The sequence below is a fragment of the Caretta caretta genome, chromosome 1 (genome assembly GCF_965140235.1).
Source record: "Caretta caretta isolate rCarCar2 chromosome 1, rCarCar1.hap1, whole genome shotgun sequence".
Lineage (NCBI taxonomy): Eukaryota > Metazoa > Chordata > Testudines > Cheloniidae > Caretta > Caretta caretta.
The window spans coordinates 82,847,522-82,871,634 of record NC_134206.1 but is presented as its reverse complement, the minus strand read 5'-3'; positions in this window follow the sequence as shown (position 1 = coordinate 82,871,634).

Sequence of the window (24,113 nt, the reverse complement as noted above, 5' to 3'; positions counted from 1 at the left end):
AGTTGTAAGAATAAAATCCATTAACGTGTGTGAGGCACTCAGATATTAGGGGATCAAGGACCATATAAGTACTTAGATAAAGAGACAGAAGCAGACCCTGTGTCTATATGGAGCCCTAAATTCACCCATAGTTGTCTTTGCAGGCCAGAGATTTAGTATATACAGTGATACAAGTCCTGCACATACCTTATAGCTACGTTCATCCGGATTTACAATGAGCTAGCCAGGCTTACAAAAGTGCTCAGCATCCAGCAGCTCCCACTAAAAACAATTTCAGACAGAAAGCAAGTGGACAGCGTCTCTACCCACGTAGGCTTTTTCTTTGATGAACATGAGTGAGTAATGCACTTTGAGTCTCTGACCTCCAGTCATCACACACAAAGGCCATTTGCTTTGAAATTAGCACTTTTTCTGATCAAGTCCTCCATTAGCATTCCACAAGGCTTCTTTGGTGGGTTAGTTGCAGGGGTATACACAATGTAAATATTTGCTGCTGCATCATAACAGGATATAGATAAGAGAAAACAATGCAAGTAATGTCCCATTATGAAGTCTAAACACCAATACACTCTTCTACCTTCAACAGTCACTTTGATTTATACTAATACACAAACGAATTGGTCTGAATACACTCTGGCACAACCTGGTCTGCCAGCGTCACAGCCTGTGTCTTGTTAACTTAGGGATGGGAAAGATCCCTCTACATTTAACCATTGTAAGGGAAAATGCATACACAAACCTGAGGTTCCTTCCCTTTCATCATGCTTGTCTGTGCTCAGCTGACAGGACTGGCTAGACTGCAGTGGAGTCGTGAAAGGTCCTGGCTCATGGAATAGCTTGACCCTCGCACACATCTCTGCCTTCTTCCTCCTCCTCCTCCTCCCTGTCCATGGCAGAAATCTCTGTCTTGGGCTCCTCCAAGGTACCATGGTGGTCTGCAACGTGCTGGTGGGGTTTCCGCCGAGCATGGCAAGCAACTCATTGTAAAAGTGGCAGGTCTGTCGTTCAGAACTCGTTTGATTTTTGGCCTTATGGTATGCCTGATGCAGTTCCTTCACTTTCATGCAGTACTGTTGCTGATCCCTTTGTTCCCCTTTGCCTGCATCCCCCGTGCAATGTTTTCAGAGATGTTCACATTTCTACAGCTGGTCTGGTAGCTGTGCCTGCGCTCTGCATTCTCTGTGTTGTTCTCCCCGCAGGCCCAGGAGTTCCATCACCTCCAGTCTATTCCTGGCAGGCACCCCTCTAGTGGAGCTGGCATGGCTGGTTGGGGAGTAGCACACAGCAAGGGAGAGCCGCTAGGTGCGATCACCAAGGTGAGCAATCAGGAAGAGGCATTTCAAAAATACGCAGGGTGTTTTAAGTAGGCTTTGGCTTCCAGTCTCCATGAGCCCTGGGCAGTGGAGTTTACAACCATGACCAGAACCGTCACTGTTGCAGGGAATGGGGCATTGAGGGACAACCGCTGGAGTACTGGTAGGGTCAACATAGGTCACACAGCATCTACACTCGCACTGGGTTAACCTCCATAGGTCAATCATGGCTTAACGCAATTTAGGGATGTGGTTTTACTGTGTAACCATAATGGGGCACTTATGTTGGCTGGAGACAAATTTTTGTGTATACACACGCACAAGGTTACTTATGTCAACCTAACTTTATAGCATAGACCAAGTCATAGTATCTTCTACAGTTTTCATGCTGGACAGTCTCTCCCCTCTGCTGATTGGCTGTTTTTGCCAGCCTCTTGTCCTTTGTTTTCCCATCAAGCTCGTCCCCTTTCAGTATAACCCCACTAGAAAGATGTAAACAACAACAACAACAAAAACATGGAACTAACATGATGTTTGCAAGCCACTGCTCTGTATGTTTCTTATGTCTCGTCTGTTAGATCATAAGCTTTTGGGGACAGGGATTGTCTCTTATTCTATATTTGCAAAGCACCTAACACAATGGGGTCCTTATAATGATTAGCCCTTCGGTGCTACCATAGGAAACATGATTTAAAAAATAGTCTGTAATGGATGTTTTCATTTCAAATGTAGCACACCTCTTAAAGCCCACCTTCTTCAAATCTGTCATCACCATGACACAGGATACACAGCTAACTGGAACTGGAGAAATGAGAGAACTAGCTAGTACTAATGCACAATAAGCATTGAGTCTAACATTCCATATTAACTATTAAACTCCTTATAGGAGTGAGGGAAGGTTGTGTCTGTTTAATCCAGTATATTGACCATAGCAATTAAGAAGAAACATGACTGCAGTACAAAATCCTGTGCTAAACAGTACCACACAGGAGGGTGAGGAGAGTCTGAAGCAGCAGAGCTCAGGGTCACAACAGGCAGATGGGAACTGGAATTAATTTGGGTCCCTAGCTCCTTATATATCTTCAGGCCGAAGGCTTGGTTCTGCAACCCCAATGGTCACTGCTTACCAGAGGTTTCTGACTCTGAGCTGAGGGTGAGGATGTATTCGGACAAAACCCTTTTACATTTTTATTATGAAATCAACTGTAAAACCCTTCAGAAAGCTGCAGAAATTGATATTAAATCAGGCCAATACAATCCATGCGCAGGCATGGACACATTTGCTTCATGAATTACAAAAGTAGAAAATGAATACATTCTATGTAGTTAAAGGTTACTGCAGTAAAGTTTATAATATCGTATATAAAGGACAGTGAACTAAAATAAGTGTAACCCTTCAAATGTTTAATGTGTCGTCATATAACCTAAACTAACAGTTTAATATTCAACTAAAGGTTGAAGTCTCAGAGCTGCAGAAGGTCATCGGTCAGCTTCCACAAATGGCTGAGTTATCGACACAATACTTCAGTGTGAAAACTCCAGCTGGGCTGTTTTGCAGGTGCCTGTAACAGAAAGCCCAGGAGAACTGGAGGCATCGTTTGAATAAGTCTCTCCATTGCTGCACAGCTTGTCTGCTTAGTCTTTTGTCTGCCAGAAAATACATGTACACAGGCAAGGCTACTCATTTTAGAGCAAAAGTGAATATACCTCTGCTTTTTTTTTTTTTAATTAACGCCAATCGAAACCCAGGATGGACAGACAGCTGGTTCACTTTTCTCAGTCAGGCGCAATGAACTCAATAAACATACCAGATGTCCTTAGTATTCTTCTTAGTTGGAGGGGATTTTTCTCACCCTCAGATTAGATGGAACCAAGGCACAGAATCCAATTCTAAGTCTGCCTGGTAGGAGGAGGGATGCTTTCAGTTGATCTCTGATGCTTCCCCACCCCCGCCTCCCACCCACACACACTCCCAGATAGGCAATACTGATACTCTCTGAGTATACGGTCTCTGATGCTTCACACACTCTCTCTCACACACAGTGATACCCCTTGCACATACTGTCTCTAATACATCAGACCTAACCATTACAGGACTCCTTTCTTGAGACAGCACTGAGGGACTAGCACCGTTTGAGATTAAGCCGTACTCACGGTGGGTGTTTAGGAAAAAAACAAGTCTGAGCTCTGCTGTAGCAGTGCTCTTCCACTTTCTGTTTTAAAATATCAGGATTGCAGTTATGCTGAGATGAGGAAGTTCCCTAGAGACATTTGGGTAAAATGCACGGTATGTGAATCGGTTATATGGTTTGGGGATTAAGACTCTGAAAATTAATTTGGATCCAAGGACCTGGAACAGTATCTTTAAATCTTAGAAACACAAATATTAATCAGAAAATGATTCATTCTCTGTATTACACCCACCAGTCCCAGTGAAAGTATGAAATGCTGTTGTGGGTCTATATGACTCAACTTTACATTAAAGGTGTGAGGGGCTCAAGGACATATGGTTGCAGACAATTTGAAACTGTATCTTAGTTTTTCTGGACAGAGGTTTGTGTCAGAATAAATATGTCTTAATGTAAACAGGGGGTAACTAATCTTTATTTCAGGTAATGGAGGTAAGCCTAGGTATTTTTCAGAGATGCAGAAGATATAGTCACTGCACGCCCAAGTGTGAATTGACTGTTCAAGTCAGATTTCATGGAATCATGATTTGGCAGTATCACATGCTTTTAGATTCATATAGATTAATAGGAATGAAGGCCAGAAGGGACCACTGTGATGGTCCAGTCTGACCTTCTGTATAACACAGGCCATAGAACTTCCCTAAATTCCTAAAGCAGGTCTTTTAGAAAGACATCCAACTAGAGAGGAGGAGAGAGGAGCCAAACAAGCTGAATAAGGGATCTCACATCCTCCCCCCCATAAGTTTGGGGCTGGAACAGTAGCTGTATCCTCACCAGCCTGAAACAAAACATGTGCTCTGCCACAGAAGGGACAGATAAGAGTCCAGGCTGATGAGTGTAAACCTCCGATCAGTTCCGTGCTATGTCCTTCAGCTGGTTTCTGTCCAATCTCTTTTAAGGTTTATTAAATTAAATGAAAACCAAAAAAGAGGAGAAAGGGTTAATCAACAATGTGTGAGCTGATTTAAATACAATTGCTTGTGTTGCACTATCACTAAGAACCAGCAGGATGTGCTATCAGCTGGCTGTTTCACACTTTATGCTAAAATATCTCTTCTCCTTATTGAAGTATAATCAATGGATGAAATAACAAAATAGCTCAACTACCAGCTGTGAATTTAGGGCCTGACTCTTTACTTACGTGAGTATTCCTTACACATGCAAATATTGCATATACAAGCGGTGGGATTATTCACATGACTCAGGGTGGCAGGCTCGGACTCTAAAGGTGTTCTCTGATAACTTCTTTCACCTGAGAATTGTGAGGAGAGCAGCCTGCATTTCCCATGAAACAGGATCAGCCAGGTTATAGGCTTCGATTTCTGAACCTGATCAATCGGAGTGGTGGGCAAGCACCTCTCAGGATTGGGCAATAAATCTGCCAAAAGGTGGCACAGGGCAGTGTGTCTGCATCCCTGGCTAGCTACTCAAATTAATTTTAATAGAACTTTTAAAAATAATTCCCCCATAAACCACAATGTATGTGAGTGAGTGTAAATTGATAGAAAACTCTCTTTCAGGAATGAAAAATAAATGTAATCTGAGATCAATATTTATGAAGCTGTGATTAACTGACTGATGACCAAATGATTACAAACCTCTGTCTGAGACATCTACTCAAATGTATTAGCTTTGATGAAAAAAAAATAGAAAAAATACAAACTGGGTCAATGAAAGAGTGCATTCCTAATCAATTTTTAATAGCACTTAAGATTTTATGATTTTTTTAAAAATTTTCTTTTAATAATTAATCCAAAAAATGAATCTAATTTAAACAAGGTGGTAGAAGGTGTTCTGTATCTGTTTGATGGTGTTCTTAATGAAGAAATTCAATTAGGGTTGGCTTTTTATTATAAATCGGTTTGGTTAGATGGAGCATTCTGATTGGCTGATGGACATTTGAGACCTGCCGAATAAGTGAGGTGAATCACACAACGCGGTGCAACTGTCTCGTTAAGATTCTGTGCTGCTAACTTCACCTTTCTGTAGCTCAGAAAAATGCACATGTTCTTACTAACTTTTGCAGAAGTTTTTTTGAGTGTCATGGTGCTTTGTATGGTGCTCAGTAAATCCCAAGGGGCAGACCTTTAGCTGCTGAAAATTGTCAAAGCTTTATTGACTTCCGTGGAGCTCTGACACTTTACACCAATTAAGGATCTGTCCCTAAGAGCATGATTATTTCATGATAACCCTACATTCTCTGGGCTGGATTCTGATGCTCATACAGTGAACAGCACCTTACTCCACCAATAGTCCAGTAATGGTATTACTTGCAGAGTAAGGCCCCAAACCTACAATACATAAGCATGCGAGTAGTTTACTGAAGTGAAGTTAGTCTTTGTAGGATCAAGGCCTAAACCATTATTCTGCATGAATAATGGTATCAGAAGCTGGCCTTCTTCTGTGTTGTATTGCCTATTACACCAAGAAAAACTATAAGCAAGATGAATGAGGAGTACTTGTGGCACCTTAGAGACTAACAAATTTATTTGGGCATAAGCTTTCGTGGGCCAAAACCCACTTCATCAGATGAAAGCAGTGGAAAATACAGTAGGAAGATATATATATATATATATATATATATACACACACACACAGAGAACATGAAAAAATGGGTGTTGCCATACCAACTCTAATGAGACTAATCTATTAAGGTGGACTATTATCAGCAGCAGAAAAAAAACATTTGTAGTGATCATCAGGATGGCCCATTTCAAACAGCTGACAAGAAGGTGTGAGTAACAGTAGGGGGAAAAATTAGCATGGGGAAATAGTTTTCAGTTTGTGCAATGACCCATCCACTCCCAGTCTTTATTCAAGCCTAATTTAATGTTGTCCAGTTTTCAAATTAATTCCAGTTCTACAGTTTCTCGTTGGAGTCTATTTTTGAAGTTTTGTTTTGTTTTTTGAAGAATTGCGACTTTTAGGTCTGTAATCGAGTGACCAAAGAGATTGAAGTGTTCTCCGATGGCTTTTGAATGTTATAGTTCTTGACGTCTGATTTGTGTCCATTTATTCATGTTCTCTGTATAGATCTATATCTATATATATCTTCCTACTGTATTTTCCACTGCATGCATCTGATGAAAGCCCACGAAAGCTTATGCCCAAATAAATTTGTTAGTCTCTAAGGTGCCACAAGGACTCCTCAGTCTTTTTGCTGATACAGACTAACATGGCTACCACTCTGAAACCTATAAGTACTCTACCTGAAAAAGAAGAAAATAGGGGCAGATTTTGCCACCCTGACTCACACTGAGTATTACCTTATTCCAGGATAGGGTGACCAGATAGCAAGGGTCAAAAATCAGGATGGGAGGGGAGGGTAAGAGTCCTATAGAAGACAAAGCCCCTAATATCAGGACAGTCCTGATAAAATCGGAATGTCTGGTCACCCTATTCCATGAGTAGATCCATTTTCTTCAGTGGAACTATTTGTCTGTGAAATAATGGCAGAATTTGCCCCATCGCTTGTAATTATTTCTGGAATTTCCTTTCCCCCAAATAAATAAGGATCTTACATCCACTCCTTCTTTTAATGTAACATCTACTTCTAGGGCAGGCTTTGACACACGCACAAAACCAGATATGAATAAAGGGAACCAACTCCTTGCCCCTCCACTTGTAGGGCTAGATTGAGCTCTCACACCCACACATAGTCCCATTGATTTCACTCATAATCCTGTACCTTTTATTACTTTTAAGATTGAAATCTTATTTATAGCAAGAAAAATGAAAATACAACACAAGGATAGAATCAAAATATCTAAAGAAGGTCATAAAATGTAAGCCAATTTGCATTTGTTTCCCTACATTTTTTTTCTTGCAGCACCGGGTGAAACGCACCAATACTTACACTGTGTTGCCAACCCCAAGTATTATAAACTCATGAGTTAGGCCCCTCAAAATCATGACATGTTCTTATTGTGGTCAGATGTTTGCTGCGTATGTTCTTTCTGCATGCTGTACTGACTCTGGTCAGATAGCTTGTACAGTAGTCTGCGATCGAATGTCCAATAACCACAGACTCGGTTCGTAGCAAAAGACCTTAGTCAGGTTTATTGTCGACAAAGCATGGTATTGGTGCCTTATACTTGCTACAGGTACACTCAGTGCATGTATGCCTGTGACAATGGACACAGCTCAGTTAGTGGCAGGACTTTCCACTATCCCCTCAGGTGGCCAAAGACACACCTCTTTATATACTGATACAAACAAGTAACATATTGCCCCTCTGACGTATCTAGGTGCCACCCATTGCCTTGTGCCTGTTGGTTTAATGAAAACATCTCTATCCATCATGCTGTCATCCTGACCTTATCTTTAAGATGGGTCAGCATGTTCCTGATATCTTTGGGGAAATGTGCTAGTAACGAGGTGTTCTGGTACCACCTTTTTGGAACGTGTTTGCATATATATTCTTGTACCTCGCACTATTTAGGAATATGTGTTTCTGCAATATCAGCCCTGTTCTTTCCAGATTCTGTGAACAGGACCTGCCTCTTGCTCACAACTTAACTTTGCTTTGTAGCAGCAAAGCTTTGGCCCTTAATTTAGTCCAGGCCTCAGGCCTCATACCAGACCTTTGATACAAGGCCTTATGTCTCAGGCCCTCTTTCTACTATATTTATAAGATTTAAAATGTAATGCACTCATGGGTCTTTTTATTTGCCTGTTGGTAATCCAACATTTAGAGTTCATATTTTCAAACTTTTTTCCATAGCCATAAAGGCTAGAAATGTACTTTTGTTTTTAAAAGGAAGCTGATACTCACAGGTAATAATTTGATCACAGGAGCTAGGCCTCTAAGAAAAACAGCAAAGAGTGTAAAACCAATGACCAAATCACAAGAGTTGGCAACACTAGATGACATGTTTATGAAGACAAAGATAAATTCTGAAGTCCTGACTTTGGGCTTTCTGCTCACCTGTGTACCTGTGTCCATGGAAGAGGAAGTTCTGCCTTCACAGACATGGAAAAGGAGGGGACAGGAGGAATTGGGACTGGGGAGACAGCTGGACTCCTCCCAATTCCCCCTGCCAAACAAATTACCTGTGAAAGAGACTATCACAAATTACTAAATCGGATACATGCATTTCTGCAATGCAATGCAAATTCTGTCTATAGCCCCAGGCTTTATCCGTCTGTGCTGCTTCCCCCATCTAGGGTGACCAGACACCAAGTGTGAAAAATTGGGATGGGGTGAGGGGTAATAGGCACCTATATAAGACAAAGCCCCAAATATCGGGGCTGTCCCTAGAAAATCGGGACACCTGGTCACCCTACCCCATTGCTCTGCAGATCCCCCATTCATGGGCAGCTAGGAGGCTAACACAGCTGAGCAGAGGCAAAAGCATTGCACAAATGCCCCTTATCTCTTATCAGAGGGGTAGCCATGTTAGTCTGTATCCACAAGAACAATGAGGAGTCCAGAGGCACCTTAAAGACTAACAGATTTATTTGGGCATAAGCTTTCATGGGTAAATAATCCACTTCTTCAGAGTCTTGGAGTGAAAATTACAGGTACAGGCATAAATATATATTGGCACATGAAGAGAAGGGGATTATCTTACAAGTGGAGAACCAATGCTGAAGGCCAATTCAGTCAGGGTGGATGTGGTCCACTCCCAATAATTGATGAGGAGGTGTCAATACCAAGACAGGGAAAATTGCTTTTGTAGTGAGCTAGCCAGTTCCTATTCAAGCCCAAATTGATGGTGTTAAGTTTGCAAATGAATTCTAGCTCTGCAGCTTCTCTTTGAAGTCTGTTTTTGAAGTTTTTTTGTTGAAGAGTGGCTACTTTTAAATCTGTTCTTGAGAGTCCAGGGAGATTGAAATGTTCTCCTACTGCCTTTTGTATGTTACCACGGCACACCTGGTGGCTGAGCTTTGTGACTTTGTCCTCACCCACAACCATTTCAGATTTGGGGACAACCTTCGAGTCAGTACCACTGCTATGGGTACCCGCATGGCCCCACAGCATACCAACATTTTTACGGCTGACTTAGAACAACGCTTCCTCAGCTCTCATCCCCTAGCATTCCCCCCCCCCCCACTTACGCTACACTGATGACACCCACAGGAAGGAGTCCCTTGAAGAATTCCACCTGGATTTCAACAGTTTCCACCCCACCATCAACCTCAGCCTGGACCAGTCCACACAAGAGATCCACTTCCTGGACACTACGGTGCAAATAGGTGATGGTCACATAAACGCCACCTGTCAAGGTTCCTCCCCCACTCTGAACTCTAGGGTACAGATGTGGGGACCTGCATGAAAAACCTCCTAAGCTTATCTTTACCAGCTTAGGTCAAAACTTCCCCAAGGTACAAAATATTACACCCGTTATCCTTGGAATGGCCGCTACCACCACCAAACTAATACTGGTTACTGGGGAAGAGCTGTTTGGACGCGTCTTTCCCCCCAAAATACTTCCCAAAACCTTGCACCCCACTTCCTGGACAAGGTTTGGTAAAAAGCCTCACCAATTTGCCTAGGTGACTACAGACCCAGACCCTTGGATCTTAAGAACAATGAACAATCCTCCCAACACTTGCACCCCCCCTTTCCTGGGAAATGTTGGATAAAAAGCCTCACCAATTTGCATAGGTGACCACAGACCCAAACCCTTGGATCTGAGAACAATGAAAAAGCATTCAGTTTTCTTACAAGAAGACTTTTAATAAAAATAGAAGTAAATAGAAATAAAGAAATCCCCCCTGTAAAATCAGGATGTAGATATCTTACAGGGTAATTAGATTCAAAAACAGAGAACCCCTCTAGGCAAAACCTTAAGTTACAAAAAAGATACACAGACAGAAATAGTTATTCTATTCAGCACAATTCTTTTCTCAGCCATTTAAAGAAATCATAATCTAACACATACCTAGCTAGATTACTTACTAAAAGTTCTAAGACTCCATTCCTGTTCTGTCCCTGGCAAGAGCAGCACACAGACAGACCCAGACCCTTTGTTCCTCTCCCTCCTCCCAGCTTTTGAAAGTATCTTGTCTCCTCATTGGTCATTTTGGTCAGGTGCCAGCGAGGTTACCTTTAGCTTCTTAACCCTTTACAGGTGAGAGGAGCTTTCCCCTGGCCAGGAGGGATTTCAAAGGGGTTTACCCTTCCCTTTATATTTATGACACGCCCCCCAAATCTCAGCTAGGGTGAAACACTGGCTAGGATTTCTTCCTGGAGCTCTAGGAAAAACAGAATTAATAAGACACATGCATCTCTAAATATACTACCAAGTACATAAAGACTAACAATATTTTCCACATCTCAAGGACGATTTTAACCAGTTGATTCTGGGAAACTTTCACGGGAGAGTGCATCAGCCACTTTGTTAGAAGCTCCTGAGATGTGTTGGACGTCGAAATCAAAATCTTGGAGAGCTAAACTCCACCGAAGAAGTTTTTTGTTAGTTTCCTTGACGGTGTGAAGCCACTTCAGTGCAGCATGGTCGGTTTGCAGGTGGAAACGCCGTCCCCAAACATATGGGCGTAGCTTTTCCAGAGCATAGACAATGGCATAACATTCTTTTTCAGTGACTGACCAGTTGCTTTCCCTCTCAGACAGTTTTTTGCTGAGAAACACTACAGGGTGGAATTCTTGATCAGGTCCTTTCTGCATTAAAACTGCTCCCACACCACGCTCGGATGCATCTGTGGTTACTAGGAACGGTTTGTCAAAGTCTGGGGCCCTTAGTACAGGGTCAGACATGAGTGTCGCTTTAAGCTTGTTAAAGGCCTTCTGACACTTTCCGGTCCACTGAACAGCATTTGGCTGTTTCTTTTTGGTTAGGTCTGTCAGTGGGGCAGCGATTTGGCTGTAGTGCGGTACAAATCGTCTGTAATAACCGGCCAAGCCTAAGAAGGATTGAACCTGTTTCTTTGACTTTGGGACAGGCCACTTTTGGATAGCATCCACTTTGGCCTGTAGGGGGCTGATAGTTCCTTGACCCACCTGGTGTCCAAGGTAAGTCACTCTGTTTAGGCCTATTTGACACTTCTTAGCCTTAACAGTTAGTCCTGCCTCCCTTATGCGCTCAAGGACTTTTTGTAGATGTTCCAGGTGGTCTGCCCAGGAATCCGAAAATATGGCCACGTCGTCAAGGTAGGCGACTGCATATTCTCCTAATCCCGCTAGGAGACCATCTACAAGTCTTTGGAAAGTGGCGGGTGCATTTCGCAGCCCGAAAGGGAGTACATTAAATTCATACAGCCCGAGATGTGTGATGAAGGCTGACCTTTCCTTGGCAGATTCATCTAGCGGTACCTGCCAGTACCCCTTGGTTAAGTCCAAGGTAGAGATGAACTGGGCCCGTCCCAGTTTCTCTAATAGTTCATCTGTGCGTGGCATTGGATAGTTGTCTGGGCGAGTTACAGCATTTAGCTTACGGTAGTCCACGCAAAAACGTATTTCCCCATCTGGTTTGGGAACTAGAACCACTGGAGATGCCCATGCACTTTCAGAGGGGCGGATTACACCCATCTGTAACATATCCTGGATCTCCCGTTCTATAGCAGTTTTAGCTTGAGGAGACACCCGGTAAGGTTGGACTCTAATTGGGTGAGCATTACCTGTGTCAATGGAGTGGTATGCCCGTTCAGTCAGTCCTGGGGTGGCTGAGAACGTTGGCGCGTAGCTAGTGCACAGCTCCTGGATCTGCTGTCGCTGCATACGCCCAAGGGTCATGGAGAGGTTCACCTCTTCCACACCACCAGCACATTTCCCTTCGTAGTAAACACCTTCAGGCCACTCAGCGTCGTCTCCTCCCTGGGCTGTAAACTGACAAACCTTTAATTCTCTGGAATAAAAGGGCTTTAGAGAATTAATATGGTACACCTTAGGCTTTCGGTTGGAGGTGGGGAATGCTATGAGATAATTAACAGCTCCCAGGCGCTCCTGGACCGTGAATGGCCCTTCCCACGATGCTTCCATTTTATGGGCCTGGAGCGCCTTTAAGACCATGACCTGGTCTCCTACTTTGAAGGAACGCTCTCTGGCATGTTTATCATACCAGGCTTTTTGCTCTTTTTGAGCATCCTGTAAGTTTTCTCTAGCAAGGGCTAAAGAGGTTCGGAGGGTGTTTTGTAGGTTGGTTACAAAGTCCAGAATGTTAGTTCCTGGAGAAGGTGTAAATCCCTCCCATTGCTGCTTCACCAACTGCAATGGCCCCTTAACCTCACGGCCATATACAAGTTCAAATGGGGAAAACCCTAAACTGGGATGTGGTACAGCTCTGTAGGCAAAGAGCAACTGCTGCAATACTAGGTCCCAATGATTGGAGTGCTCATTTACGAATTTACGTATCATGGCCCCCAAAGTTCCATTAAACTTCTCCACCATGCCATTTGTTTGATGGTGGTAAGGAGTGGCAACCAAGTGATTTACCCCATGAGCTTCCCAAAGGTTTTTCATAGTTCCTGCCAGGAAATTAGTCCCTGCATCTGTGAGGATGTCGGAGGGCCAACCTACCCTGGCAAAAATGTCTGCTAGTGCCTGACACACACTTTTAGCCCTGGTGTTGCTTAGAGCTACTGCTTCCGGCCATCGGGTGGCAAAATCCATGAAAGTAAGTATGTACTGCTTTCCTCTGGGTGTCTTTTTCGGAAAAGGACCCAGAATATCCACAGCTACTCGCTGAAATGGAACTTCAATGATGGGGAGTGGCTGGAGAGGGGCTTTGACCTGGTCTTGGGGTTTTCCCACTCTTTGGCACACCTCACAAGACTGGACATAGGTAGAAACATCCTTGCCCATTCCCTCCCAGTGGAATGATCCCCCCAAACGGTCTTTGGTCCTGTTCACCCCAGCATGGCCACTAGGGTGATCGTGGGCTAAGCTCAAGAGCTTGGCCCGGTATTTAGTTGGAACTACCAACTGTTTCTGAGGATGCCAGTCTTCCTGGTGTCCACCAGAAAGAGTTTCCTTGTATAAAAGTCCTCTTTCTATAACAAACCTGGATCGATTAGAAGAGCTGAGAGGCGGTGGGTTGCTCCGTGCCGCCGTCCAAGCTCTCTGGAGGCTTTCATCTGTTTCCTGTTCGGTCTGGAACTGTTCCCTTGATGCTGGGGACATCAGTTCCTCATGGGATTGTGGACCTAGGCTTGGTCCCTCTGGAAGCGATATAGGGGATGGAGCTGTTTCTGTTGACTGTGAACCGCTCTCCGCTGGTGCACTATGTTGGGATTCAGGCTCCGGCTGAGCCTCTTGTGTAGGGTTATCGGCTGCTGCCAGTTCAGGTTCGGTGGGGCCTTCTGGTGTTGAGGTTGCAAGTACTGGATTCAGTGCTGACACGGGGTCTGGTGTTGGTTGTTCGGCTGGTTCCGGTTCTAGGACTGGTTCCATCTGGGTCTCTGGGACTGGATCCACTACTGCTGTTGCAGACATTGGCCTGGGGTCCGGGTCCATCACCTCTGACTGGGTCCTGATAGAAGTTTCCGGAACAGAGCTAGGCCTCACGGCTTGTTTAGCCTGGCTGCGGGTGACCATTCCCACCCTCTTGGCCTGCTTCACATGATTGGCCAAGTCCTCCCCCAACAGCATGGGGATGGGATAATCATCATAGACTGCAAAAGTCCACATTCCTGACCAGCCCTTGTACTGGACAGGTAACTTGGCTGTAGGCAAATTGAAAGAGTTGGACTTGAAGGGTTGAATCGTCACTTGGATCTCTGGGTTGATTAAATTGGGGTCCACTAAGGAAGCATGGATAGCTGACACTTGTGCTCCGGTGTCCCTCCACGCGGTGACCTTCTTCCCGCCCACACTCACAGTTTCCCTCCGCTCCAAGGGTATCTGGGAGGTATCTGGGCCTGTGGACCTCTGGTGTGATTCCGGTGCAATGAACTGTAATCTGTTGGGGTTCTTGGGGCAGTTGGCCTTTACATGCCCCAGCTCATTACACTTAAAACATCGTCCAGCTGACGGGTCACTGGGGCGAGGAGGGTTGCTGGAGAACGGGGTGGTGGGACGATAAGGGGTCTGGAGGGTTCTTTGGGAGGTAGGTGGGGCTTTGGGCGGCCCCCGGTAATAAGGTGTGGTCTGGGGTGGTCCCTTCTGGTCTCCGCTCCAACTGCGACCAGTTTTCTTCTTCTCTGCCACCTCCACCCATCTGGCTCCAATCTCTCCTGCCTCAATTACAGTTTTGGGTTTCCCATCTAGGATGTATCTTTCTATTTCCTCAGGACCCCCCTCTAAGAATTGTTCCATTTGCATTAGGAAGGGCAAATTTACTGGAGATTCACCACTTGCTCCTGATATCCAGGCATCCCAATGTTTCCCAATGTGGTAGGCATGTCGGGTAAATGACATGTCTGGTTTCCACCTTAGGGCTCTGAACCTCCGACGAGACTGCTCAGGTGTTATCCCCATTCTGACTCTCGCCTTGGATTTAAACAGTTCATACTTGTTCATGTGTTCTTTAGGCATTTCAGCTGCCACCTCAGCTAAGGGTCCGCTGAGCTGCGGCCTCAGCTCTACCATGTATTGGTCAGTAGAGATGTTGTACCCAAGGCAGGCCCTTTCGAAGTTTTCTAAGAAGGCCTCCGTATCATCGCCTGCCTTGTAGGTGGGGAACTTTCTGGGATGGGAAGTGGTACTTGGAGAAGGATTACTAGGGTTTGTTGGGATATTCTGCTGAGCCTTTATCTTCTCCATCTCCTCCACATACTTCCTCTCTTTTTCCTTCTCCTCCAGTTCTTTGTCCCTTGCTTCCATAGCTCTCCTGTGAGCAGCCGCTTGGTGTTGTTCTGCTTCTCTCGCTGTCTCCCTTTCTTGTTCCTTCTTCAGCCGCATGAGTTCTATCTGTCTTTCATGTTCCCTTTGTTTTTCCTCAGCCTGAAATTTGGCTAATTCCAGCTGTAGTCGAGCTGAGGATTTGGTCATTCTAACCTCTCTGTTTTTAACTAACTTTACACCCGAGGTTTAGAAATAAACAAACAAAACTTGGCTGTAAAATTTTGCTGTGCTGGAATAGAATACCTATTCTCTGATAGTGATTGTCAGCCTACAGAAAAAGACAATTCCCTTGTCTCTGCTCTGGGCCCAATTTAAAGCAAAAAACCTCCAACTACTTGGAAACCTGCTTACCCAGCCCAAAGAAAAAGCAAATGGGTGGAACACACACCCCCTATTTACTTTTAGGAAGAAAAGAAAAAAAAAACCTCTGGATTGGAAGATTTCCCTGCAGGAGTTAAGTACCCTGCCTCCAGGCAAAGAAAACCTGCAATTCACAAGATAATCCCCTTTTGTCTCTGCTTGGCCACAAAGCAGAGAGAAACCAAGCTGCTTTCAGTTTCAAAGCTGCTTTCTGGACTTTCTTTCCAAAGAAAAAAAATTTCCTTTTTAAAATCTGTATTTCTAGTTCAAAAAATCTCAACTGGATCTCAAATGATTTCAGGTTAATCCCACCACTGTGCCACCATGTCAAGGTTCCTCCCCCACTCTGAACTCTAGGGTACAGATGTGGGGACCTGCATGAAAAACCTCCTAAGCTTATCTTTACCAGCTTAGGTCAAAACTTCCCCAAGGTACAAAATATTACACCCGTTATCCTTGGAATGGCCGCTACCACCACCAAACTAATACTGGTTACTGGGGAAGAGCTGTTTGGACGCGTCTTTCCCCCCAAAATACTTCCCAAAACCTTGCACCCCACTTCCTGGACAAGGTTTGGTAAAAAGCCTCACCAATTTGCCTAGGTGACTACAGACCCAGACCCTTGGATCTTAAGAACAATGAACAATCCTCCCAACACTTGCACCCCCCCTTTCCTGGGAAATGTTGGATAAAAAGCCTCACCAATTTGCATAGGTGACCACAGACCCAAACCCTTGGATCTGAGAACAATGAAAAAGCATTCAGTTTTCTTACAAGAAGACTTTTAATAAAAATAGAAGTAAATAGAAATAAAGAAATCCCCCCTGTAAAATCAGGATGTAGATATCTTACAGGGTAATTAGATTCAAAAACATAGAGAACCCCTCTAGGCAAAACCTTAAGTTACAAAAAAGATACACAGACAGAAATAGTTATTCTATTCAGCACAATTCTTTTCTCAGCCATTTAAAGAAATCATAATCTAACACATACCTAGCTAGATTACTTACTAAAAGTTCTAAGACTCCATTCCTGTTCTGTCCCTGGCAAGAGCAGCACACAGACAGACCCAGACCCTTTGTTCCTCTCCCTCCTCCCAGCTTTTGAAAGTATCTTGTCTCCTCATTGGTCATTTTGGTCAGGTGCCAGCGAGGTTACCTTTAGCTTCTTAACCCTTTACAGGTGAGAGGAGCTTTCCCCTGGCCAGGAGGGATTTCAAAGGGGTTTACCCTTCCCTTTATATTTATGACACCACCCTATACCGGAAACCTACTGACCGCTATACTTACCTACATGCCTCCAGTTTCCATCCAGGACATATCACATAATCCATTGTCTACAGCCAAGCCCTAAGATACAACCGCATTTGCTCCAACCCCTCAGACAGAGACCAACGCCTACAAGATCTCTATCAAGCATTCTTAAAACTACAATACCCACCTGGGAAAGTGAGGAAACAGATTGACAGAGAGAGACGGGTACCCAGAAGTCACCTACTACAGCACAGGCCCAACGAGGAAAATAACAGAACACCACTGGCCATCACGTACAGCCCCCAGCTAAAACCTCTCCAGTGCATCATCAACAATCTACAATCTATCCTGGAAAACGATGCCCCACTCACACAGGCCTTGGGAGGCAGGCCAATCTTTGCTTACAGACAGCCCCACAACCTGAAGCAAATACTCACCAGCAACTATACACCACACCACAGAAACCCTAACCCAAGAACCAATCCCTGGAACAAATCCTGTTGCCTTCTCTGTCCCCATATCTACTCTAGCAACACCATCATAGGACCCAACCACACCATCTGACACTCATTCACCTGAAAATCTACTAATGTGATATATTCCATCATGTGCCAGCAATGCCCCTCTGTCATGTACATTGGCCAAACCAGACAGTCTCTATGTAAAAGGATAAATGGACACAAATCAGACATCAGGAGGGTAACATACAAAAGGCAGTAGGAGCACACTTTAATCTCCCTGGACACTAAATAACAGATTTAAAAGTAGCCATTCTTCAACCAAAAAACTTCAAAAACAGACTTCAAAGAGAAGCTGCAGAGCTAGAATTCATTTGCAAACTTAACACCATCAATTTGGGCTTGAATAGGGACTGGCTGGTTCACTACAAAAGCAATTTTCCCTGTCTTGGTATTGACACCTACTCATCAATTATTGGGAGTGGACCACATCCACCCTGACTGAATTGGCCTTCAGCATTGGTCCTCCTCTTGTAAGGTAACTCCCTTCTCTTCATGTGCCAATATATATTTATGCCTGTACCTGTAATTTTCACTCCAAGCATCTGAAGAAGTGAGTTTTTTACCCACAAAAACGTATGCCCTTATCGCTTATGAATCCACTTGAGATCTGCAGAGATCTCAGGGGATTTTTAGGTTAACTGGAATTTCCTACTTCTTCTGTGGGGGATAGGGTGGAGAACACGGGCCCTCCCAATACCACCACCCATGGAAGAATTCCTGTGACTCCTCTGCACAAGAACAAAGAGAATGGGACCCTACTTAATCAAGTCAAATTCCGTCTGAGGGCAACATTTGTTTGGTTTTAGTGAAGAGTAAAAATGGAATATTATTTGCCCTATGGTTTCCTTGTAGTTCTCCCTCCCCTCCCCTAAATCTATGTTCCTATTCCTCCTTCTGCATCTCAAACCACCCTAATCTCTGCTAAAGATTAGCATGTTTGCATTATCACTTAGTATTAATGACTCGTAGTATGAATATTTATCATGATAATTATTCTTATGTTATATACAAGCATGTCATTATTATTTCACTAATTTCTTATTGCATCTACCACAGTGGGTCAGGCACTTTCATTACAATAAATAAACAAAAATAAATTAAAACACAAACTAGGACCAAATAAAAACATTTAATCAAATGCTAGCTGAAATAGAGACACCTGCCATCCTTCCCTGAAGAGACAATGTTATCAACTCACTTTTATCTGTTTAAAAGGTTGATTTTTATTGGAAAGGTATTCCTATGTGCAATGGAACACTGATAATTCTTAAATATCTAGTTTTGTGTAATGCAAAGCTTTTAAACAAAAATGTGGGACTTACTACTCAGAAGAAGCATGCATGTGGAAAGCACAGCAGTGTATGAGCCAGAAATTGCTGAGGTCTAATCCTTGCCCTATCAGTGACTCGCTCTGGCCTTGAGCAAGTCACAGTACCTCTGTGTGTCTCAATTTTCCCATCCGTAAAACGGGGTCAATAATCCCTCCCCACTTTACAGAGCTGTATTGAGGATAAATTATTTAATGATTCAGGTACCAACGGTTACATTTTTAGTCAAGCTGGTTGAAACTTTATGCATGAAAAGTTTTTGGGGGTCTAGGTGTGGAAAAAATGGACTTTTCTCAACATTTAAAGTTTTTGTGAAAAATTGCAGACTTTTGGAATGTTTTGGTTTTTGCAAAGAGCTCAACAACATTTTTAATTGATGGTTTTATCAAAAAAATTATCAAAATCATTTTGAAAAATTTCATTTTCCAAAAACCTGGCTTTCAGTTAAAAGACATTGAGAAGTCCTTGTGGCACCTTAGAGACTAACAAATTTATTTGGGCATAAGCTTTCGCGGATTTTCCACTCCATGCATCTGATGAAGTGGATTTTAGCCCATGAAAGCTTATGCCCAAATAAATTTGTTAGTCTTGAAGGTGCCAGAAGGACTCCTCATTGTGTTTTGCTGATACAGACTAACACGGCTACCACTCTGAAACCAGTTAAAAGACATGGTTTTTAGTAAATGAAAACTTTTGACAGAGATTTTGATAACTTCGTTGAAAATTTCCATAACAATCTTAATAAAAGGTGTTTTGAAAAATCCACAAGAAACAAACAGATAATGCGTTCATTCTGAACCTGGTGAAATGGAAACAACTTCAAAAATTTACATCATTTCATGAAATCACTTTTGACCAGCTATACATTTTAGACTCTATCCTGACAGACAGCTATACATTTTAGACTCTATCCTGCCTTATTTTTAGAATGCCCCCTGACAATGTTGAACAATACAGATGATGCTACAGAGGTTGTGTACAGCTCCTGTTGTCATTTTGTATCAACATATTTTTCCTTCTATTCTCACATAAAGGGTTCAATCCTACATACCTTGCATACTCAAAACTCCCATTGACTTCAGTGGGAGGTTTAGGTACACAAGCTAGGCAGGATCTGGCCCAAACTACCGTTGCTTTCTCTGATGTATTCTGCACTTAGATGGGTCCCCCACTCTACCCAGTCAAGGCATATAAATTTATCTGGGAGGCACTTGTTAGAAGCCTAGGACCCAATCTTGTTCCTATTGATGTTAATGGAAAAGCTCGCATTAACTATAGTGTTGCAGAACTCAATTTTATTTCTGAATACATCGGGCCTGATTCTTCACTCCCTGGCAGCGAATGTAGTCTCAGAGTGAAGCTGGATCACAAGCTAGTCTTCTATGACGATCTGAAGAAGGTAGCTGACAAGACAAAGACAAGGATCAACCTGGTCCAGAAACCGGCAAGCACAAGCTGGGGAGCATCAGCATCAGTGTTATGGACATCAGCGATGGCCCTCATGTACTCCGTAGCTGAGTACTGTGCACCGGTATGGACCAGAAGTTGTCATATGTGACTTGCTGATGTCCAACTGAACAGTGCAATTAGGTGCATCACTGGAACCCTAAAGTCAACCCAACACCTTGGCTTCTGGTGCTGTTGCACATCGCTTCCCCATTCATTTGCTGTGATGCTGCAACCCTTTGGGAATTTCAGAGGATTGTGGAAAACGAACATCTTCCCATCCACCAGGACCTTAACAGTGTCCCTCACCACTGCTTGAAGTCACATAAACCCTTTTGGACCCACAGGTTTAACCTTCAACAATGCAACTTCAACCCTGATGAAAGCCAAATGGAGTTTACAAGAAGTTACAAATAAATATCTCGTAAAAGACCCGACACAGAGATCCCTGGCTTCAATCTCCCACGGAGCTCCTGGGCAACCCTAAACCACATCCGTACAAACCATGGCAGATGCGGATACTCACTGCACAAATGGAAAATTAAAGACTCTCCAGTGTATGACTGTGGTCACCCAGAACAGATCATGGAACATATAACAACTCAATGCCTGATTCACAAATACAAAGAAGCATCACAGTGATACACCCTGCTACTCCAGATGCAATTAATTGGCTTAACCGTCTGAATGTAAAACTATAGTTGTTGCTCTACATTTACATCAGCCATATGAAGAAGAGAATGTAGTCATTTCTACCCGTGCACCGTAACAAATCAGCATCTTGCACCTACTTTGCACAGGTGGTGGGTAGCGGATAATCAGGCCCTCTGTGTCTGTAAGCAGGGTTTTCTCATTCCAGGAGCTCTATCTTTGGAATTCACTCCCTTTGGGGGTCCCTCAGATCATGACCCTAAGAAGCTCTTAGGGCACAAGACAAGGTACATCTGTTTTGCTTAGTATTTGAATAATTGCTTCTGTTTTAATTTTCTGAAATATAAGTGCCTGGCTGCTACAGCAAGAAGCAGTCCAGAAAGAAGTATTTTTAAAAAATCCTTGAAGAAAGGTGTGACTGTTTAAGAGCTACAAATTCTACCAACAGAACTCGTCTATATTCCTTGCCCCTCTCAATTACCTAAATGTGAAAAGATTTAGTTGTCTCCACCTGAATGGCTGATCAGCACTTCTTGTGCTGGTTTTTCTTAGAGCTTTCAAAAAAACCTTGGAATCATGTCACAAATAATACTTTTTGTGGCGGTTCAATACAAGACAGGACACGGCTTTAGGCAAGCAAGCAGGCTGGTCTGCTGATGGGATTACCCCTGTCAGCTTTTCCACCTCTTTTATTTCTCTCCCCCCTGCGCATCACATACCCCAACCGACCGCAAAAGGCATCAACAAAGGAAATAATATGACTTTAATTAATATTCCTATTTACTAGCCTCTATCTACTACAATCTTTATTCTCAGGCCTTGAGCTTCGGCCGAGGAAGCTTCCCACGGCTGATGTCCTTATTTTGACTTCCCAGATGGTCCATGTTTTCATGGTCCATGTCCTTGGATAGAACAGAGCAATGTGTGCATTGCTCCTACACAACAGTCAGGGTGTGCCCTGACTGTTTCCAGGTGCATGAACGCTACATGAACCCTTCAACTTTTGATATTTTTGGGGTAATGTGCCAAAAAGGCTTCAGGGACTCCAACTGCATTTTATAAACTAAGTGATAAAGTTAACAAGTAAGACCCCAATCCTTGCTTTTTTTGATACCCCTCTTTCTCCATTTTTTAGCTGTGGGTATATTAATGCCACTCTCCAGATCAGATGAACTTTCACAGTTCACCACCTCGAGTTCTCATGCTGGAGTAGTTCAACAGCCATTCCAACCATTCCTAGAACTTTTCTTTTCTTTCCCACCAACCCTGTGCTCATTGACAAATCATTGACCCAACTCCCATTGACCCATGTGAACCAACTTTTCTGGGCCTGGACCCTTTCAATTCTTGTTACCTCCTGCAACATTTCTCATCTCCCCTTAGCACAGGCAGATTGCTAACCCTCTAACTTCCTTCTTCTTTTCACTCTCTCACACTACAGAATTAAATATTTTCCATGCCCCAGAAGAGTTGGTAACATCATTCCATACATTTCAACTAAACCTCAGGTATTATTAAATCACAAATAATTTTTGAAGTATTTGTTCACTATCTAAGCTTCCAACTACAGCAGAAATCTGCTAACCAAATAAGTTTAACCTCTGCATAGAAAATGTATTCCTTTTAGCAGGTATTCAGAAAGAATAGCTTGCTTGTTTTAGGAGCTACTTTTGCTTTAAAGACATGATATTCATCTTCAGACTAATGTGTTCCTTTAACAGATCAGTTTCCTCTTACATATACTTCTTGAAAGTGGAGGAATTTTATTCCTTTGAAAGATTTACTGCATTATCAGGTATTTGTTTAAAAAGGTCTCACATGTCAGTTCTAAGACACATTTCTTTATATTTGATTTCACATGTGTTTTGGCCTTTTTGTTCTTTGTGTCATCTGTTAACGCTGTTTCAATAAAAAAACAATATAAAAATAAAAATAAGAAAGATAAATAAAAGGGTTTCCCTGCCAGTCTGCGATTTTGTTTGGTGCATGGTAAATTCAGTAATTTAACAGATCTCTTATTTCGGCTGTTATATTTGAAGCTGGTTTAACTGTAATAATAACCTTTAGGTTTATATAGTCTGTGCTGTGATGATTATCAGAGTCTTTTCCTATTTTCTTCCAGGTCTTAGGTATACAGGCCAGGGATAGCAGCAGTGTATTCTCCTAGAAGATGGCAATCCGCCTCTATTAGTTTTAATTAGAGGCAGGCCTAATCTAGAAAAATCACACTTCCCAAAATCTGGGGAAAGTTTACATCTAGATCTTGATTTTATGGCTTGGGCCTATCCCTCTAGTAATGGGCACAAACCAGAACCCAAATCCAACCAACCCTACTTCTGGGGAAAGTTGAGATTTTGATCTGAGTGTTGTGATGTAGGCTGTTTTCTCTCTCTTTTGCAGAGTTGCTCCTACAGTTTTTTCTGGTAGGGAATCTGTATTTTGGAGATTGTGGGCCACATCCTTGAGTCCAGCTGTGCTGCACTTGGAGTAGAAACTGGTGGGGGAGGAACGTGGCTCTAAACCACCCTTCTCCTCCCCTGATCCAGAGGCTGACTGGGGGATTATCTCATCTTAATTTAGAGCACCCTGAAGTATGCTGGCATTAACAGTCCCATACATACCTTCAGATGCCGTGGAGCACCAGAGCACAAGCAGCTCTAGCCAGATTGCCAGTCTCTCCTTAATGCACCCCTCTTATATTAGAGTGGGGACCACAAACAGATAGTTTAGAACCACCTGTGTTGACTTTGTGACACCTGGGGATTCCCTTTGGCCAGGAAAATTCCCAGTTAAAAAAGGTTTCTAGGAGATTTACACCGAGCATTGCAAATCAACCACAAGTGGGAGTGGTTAAGGATCTGGCCCTGTTCACTTCTCTTAGGTCTAATCCTGCAGACACTTACTATTAGGCATAACTGTTTATTATTCTAAAGCCTGCTCTACATGCAGTTTTTGTATCAGTATAACTATTTGAATTAGGGGTCAGGGGATGATCTTTTTTTTTTCAAAATAGCTATATGAGTACAAATTATAGTGTGGATGAAATTATAAAGGTGCCCTATACCAGTAAAATGTATTCCCCTTTCCCATATGGGAACAGCTATACCAGTATAAAGCACCTTCACTTTACTAGCTATACCGGTGTAAAGCACCTGTATACTAACATAACTGTGTATGCATTACGGGTGTGGGGGAAGAGGAACTGTACTGCTTTAACTAAACTAAACTTTTGTATGTACACAAGCCCTAAATTATCCCACTGATTATTCTTGGTGATGTTTGTCAGATCAGATCCTTAGACTGTAA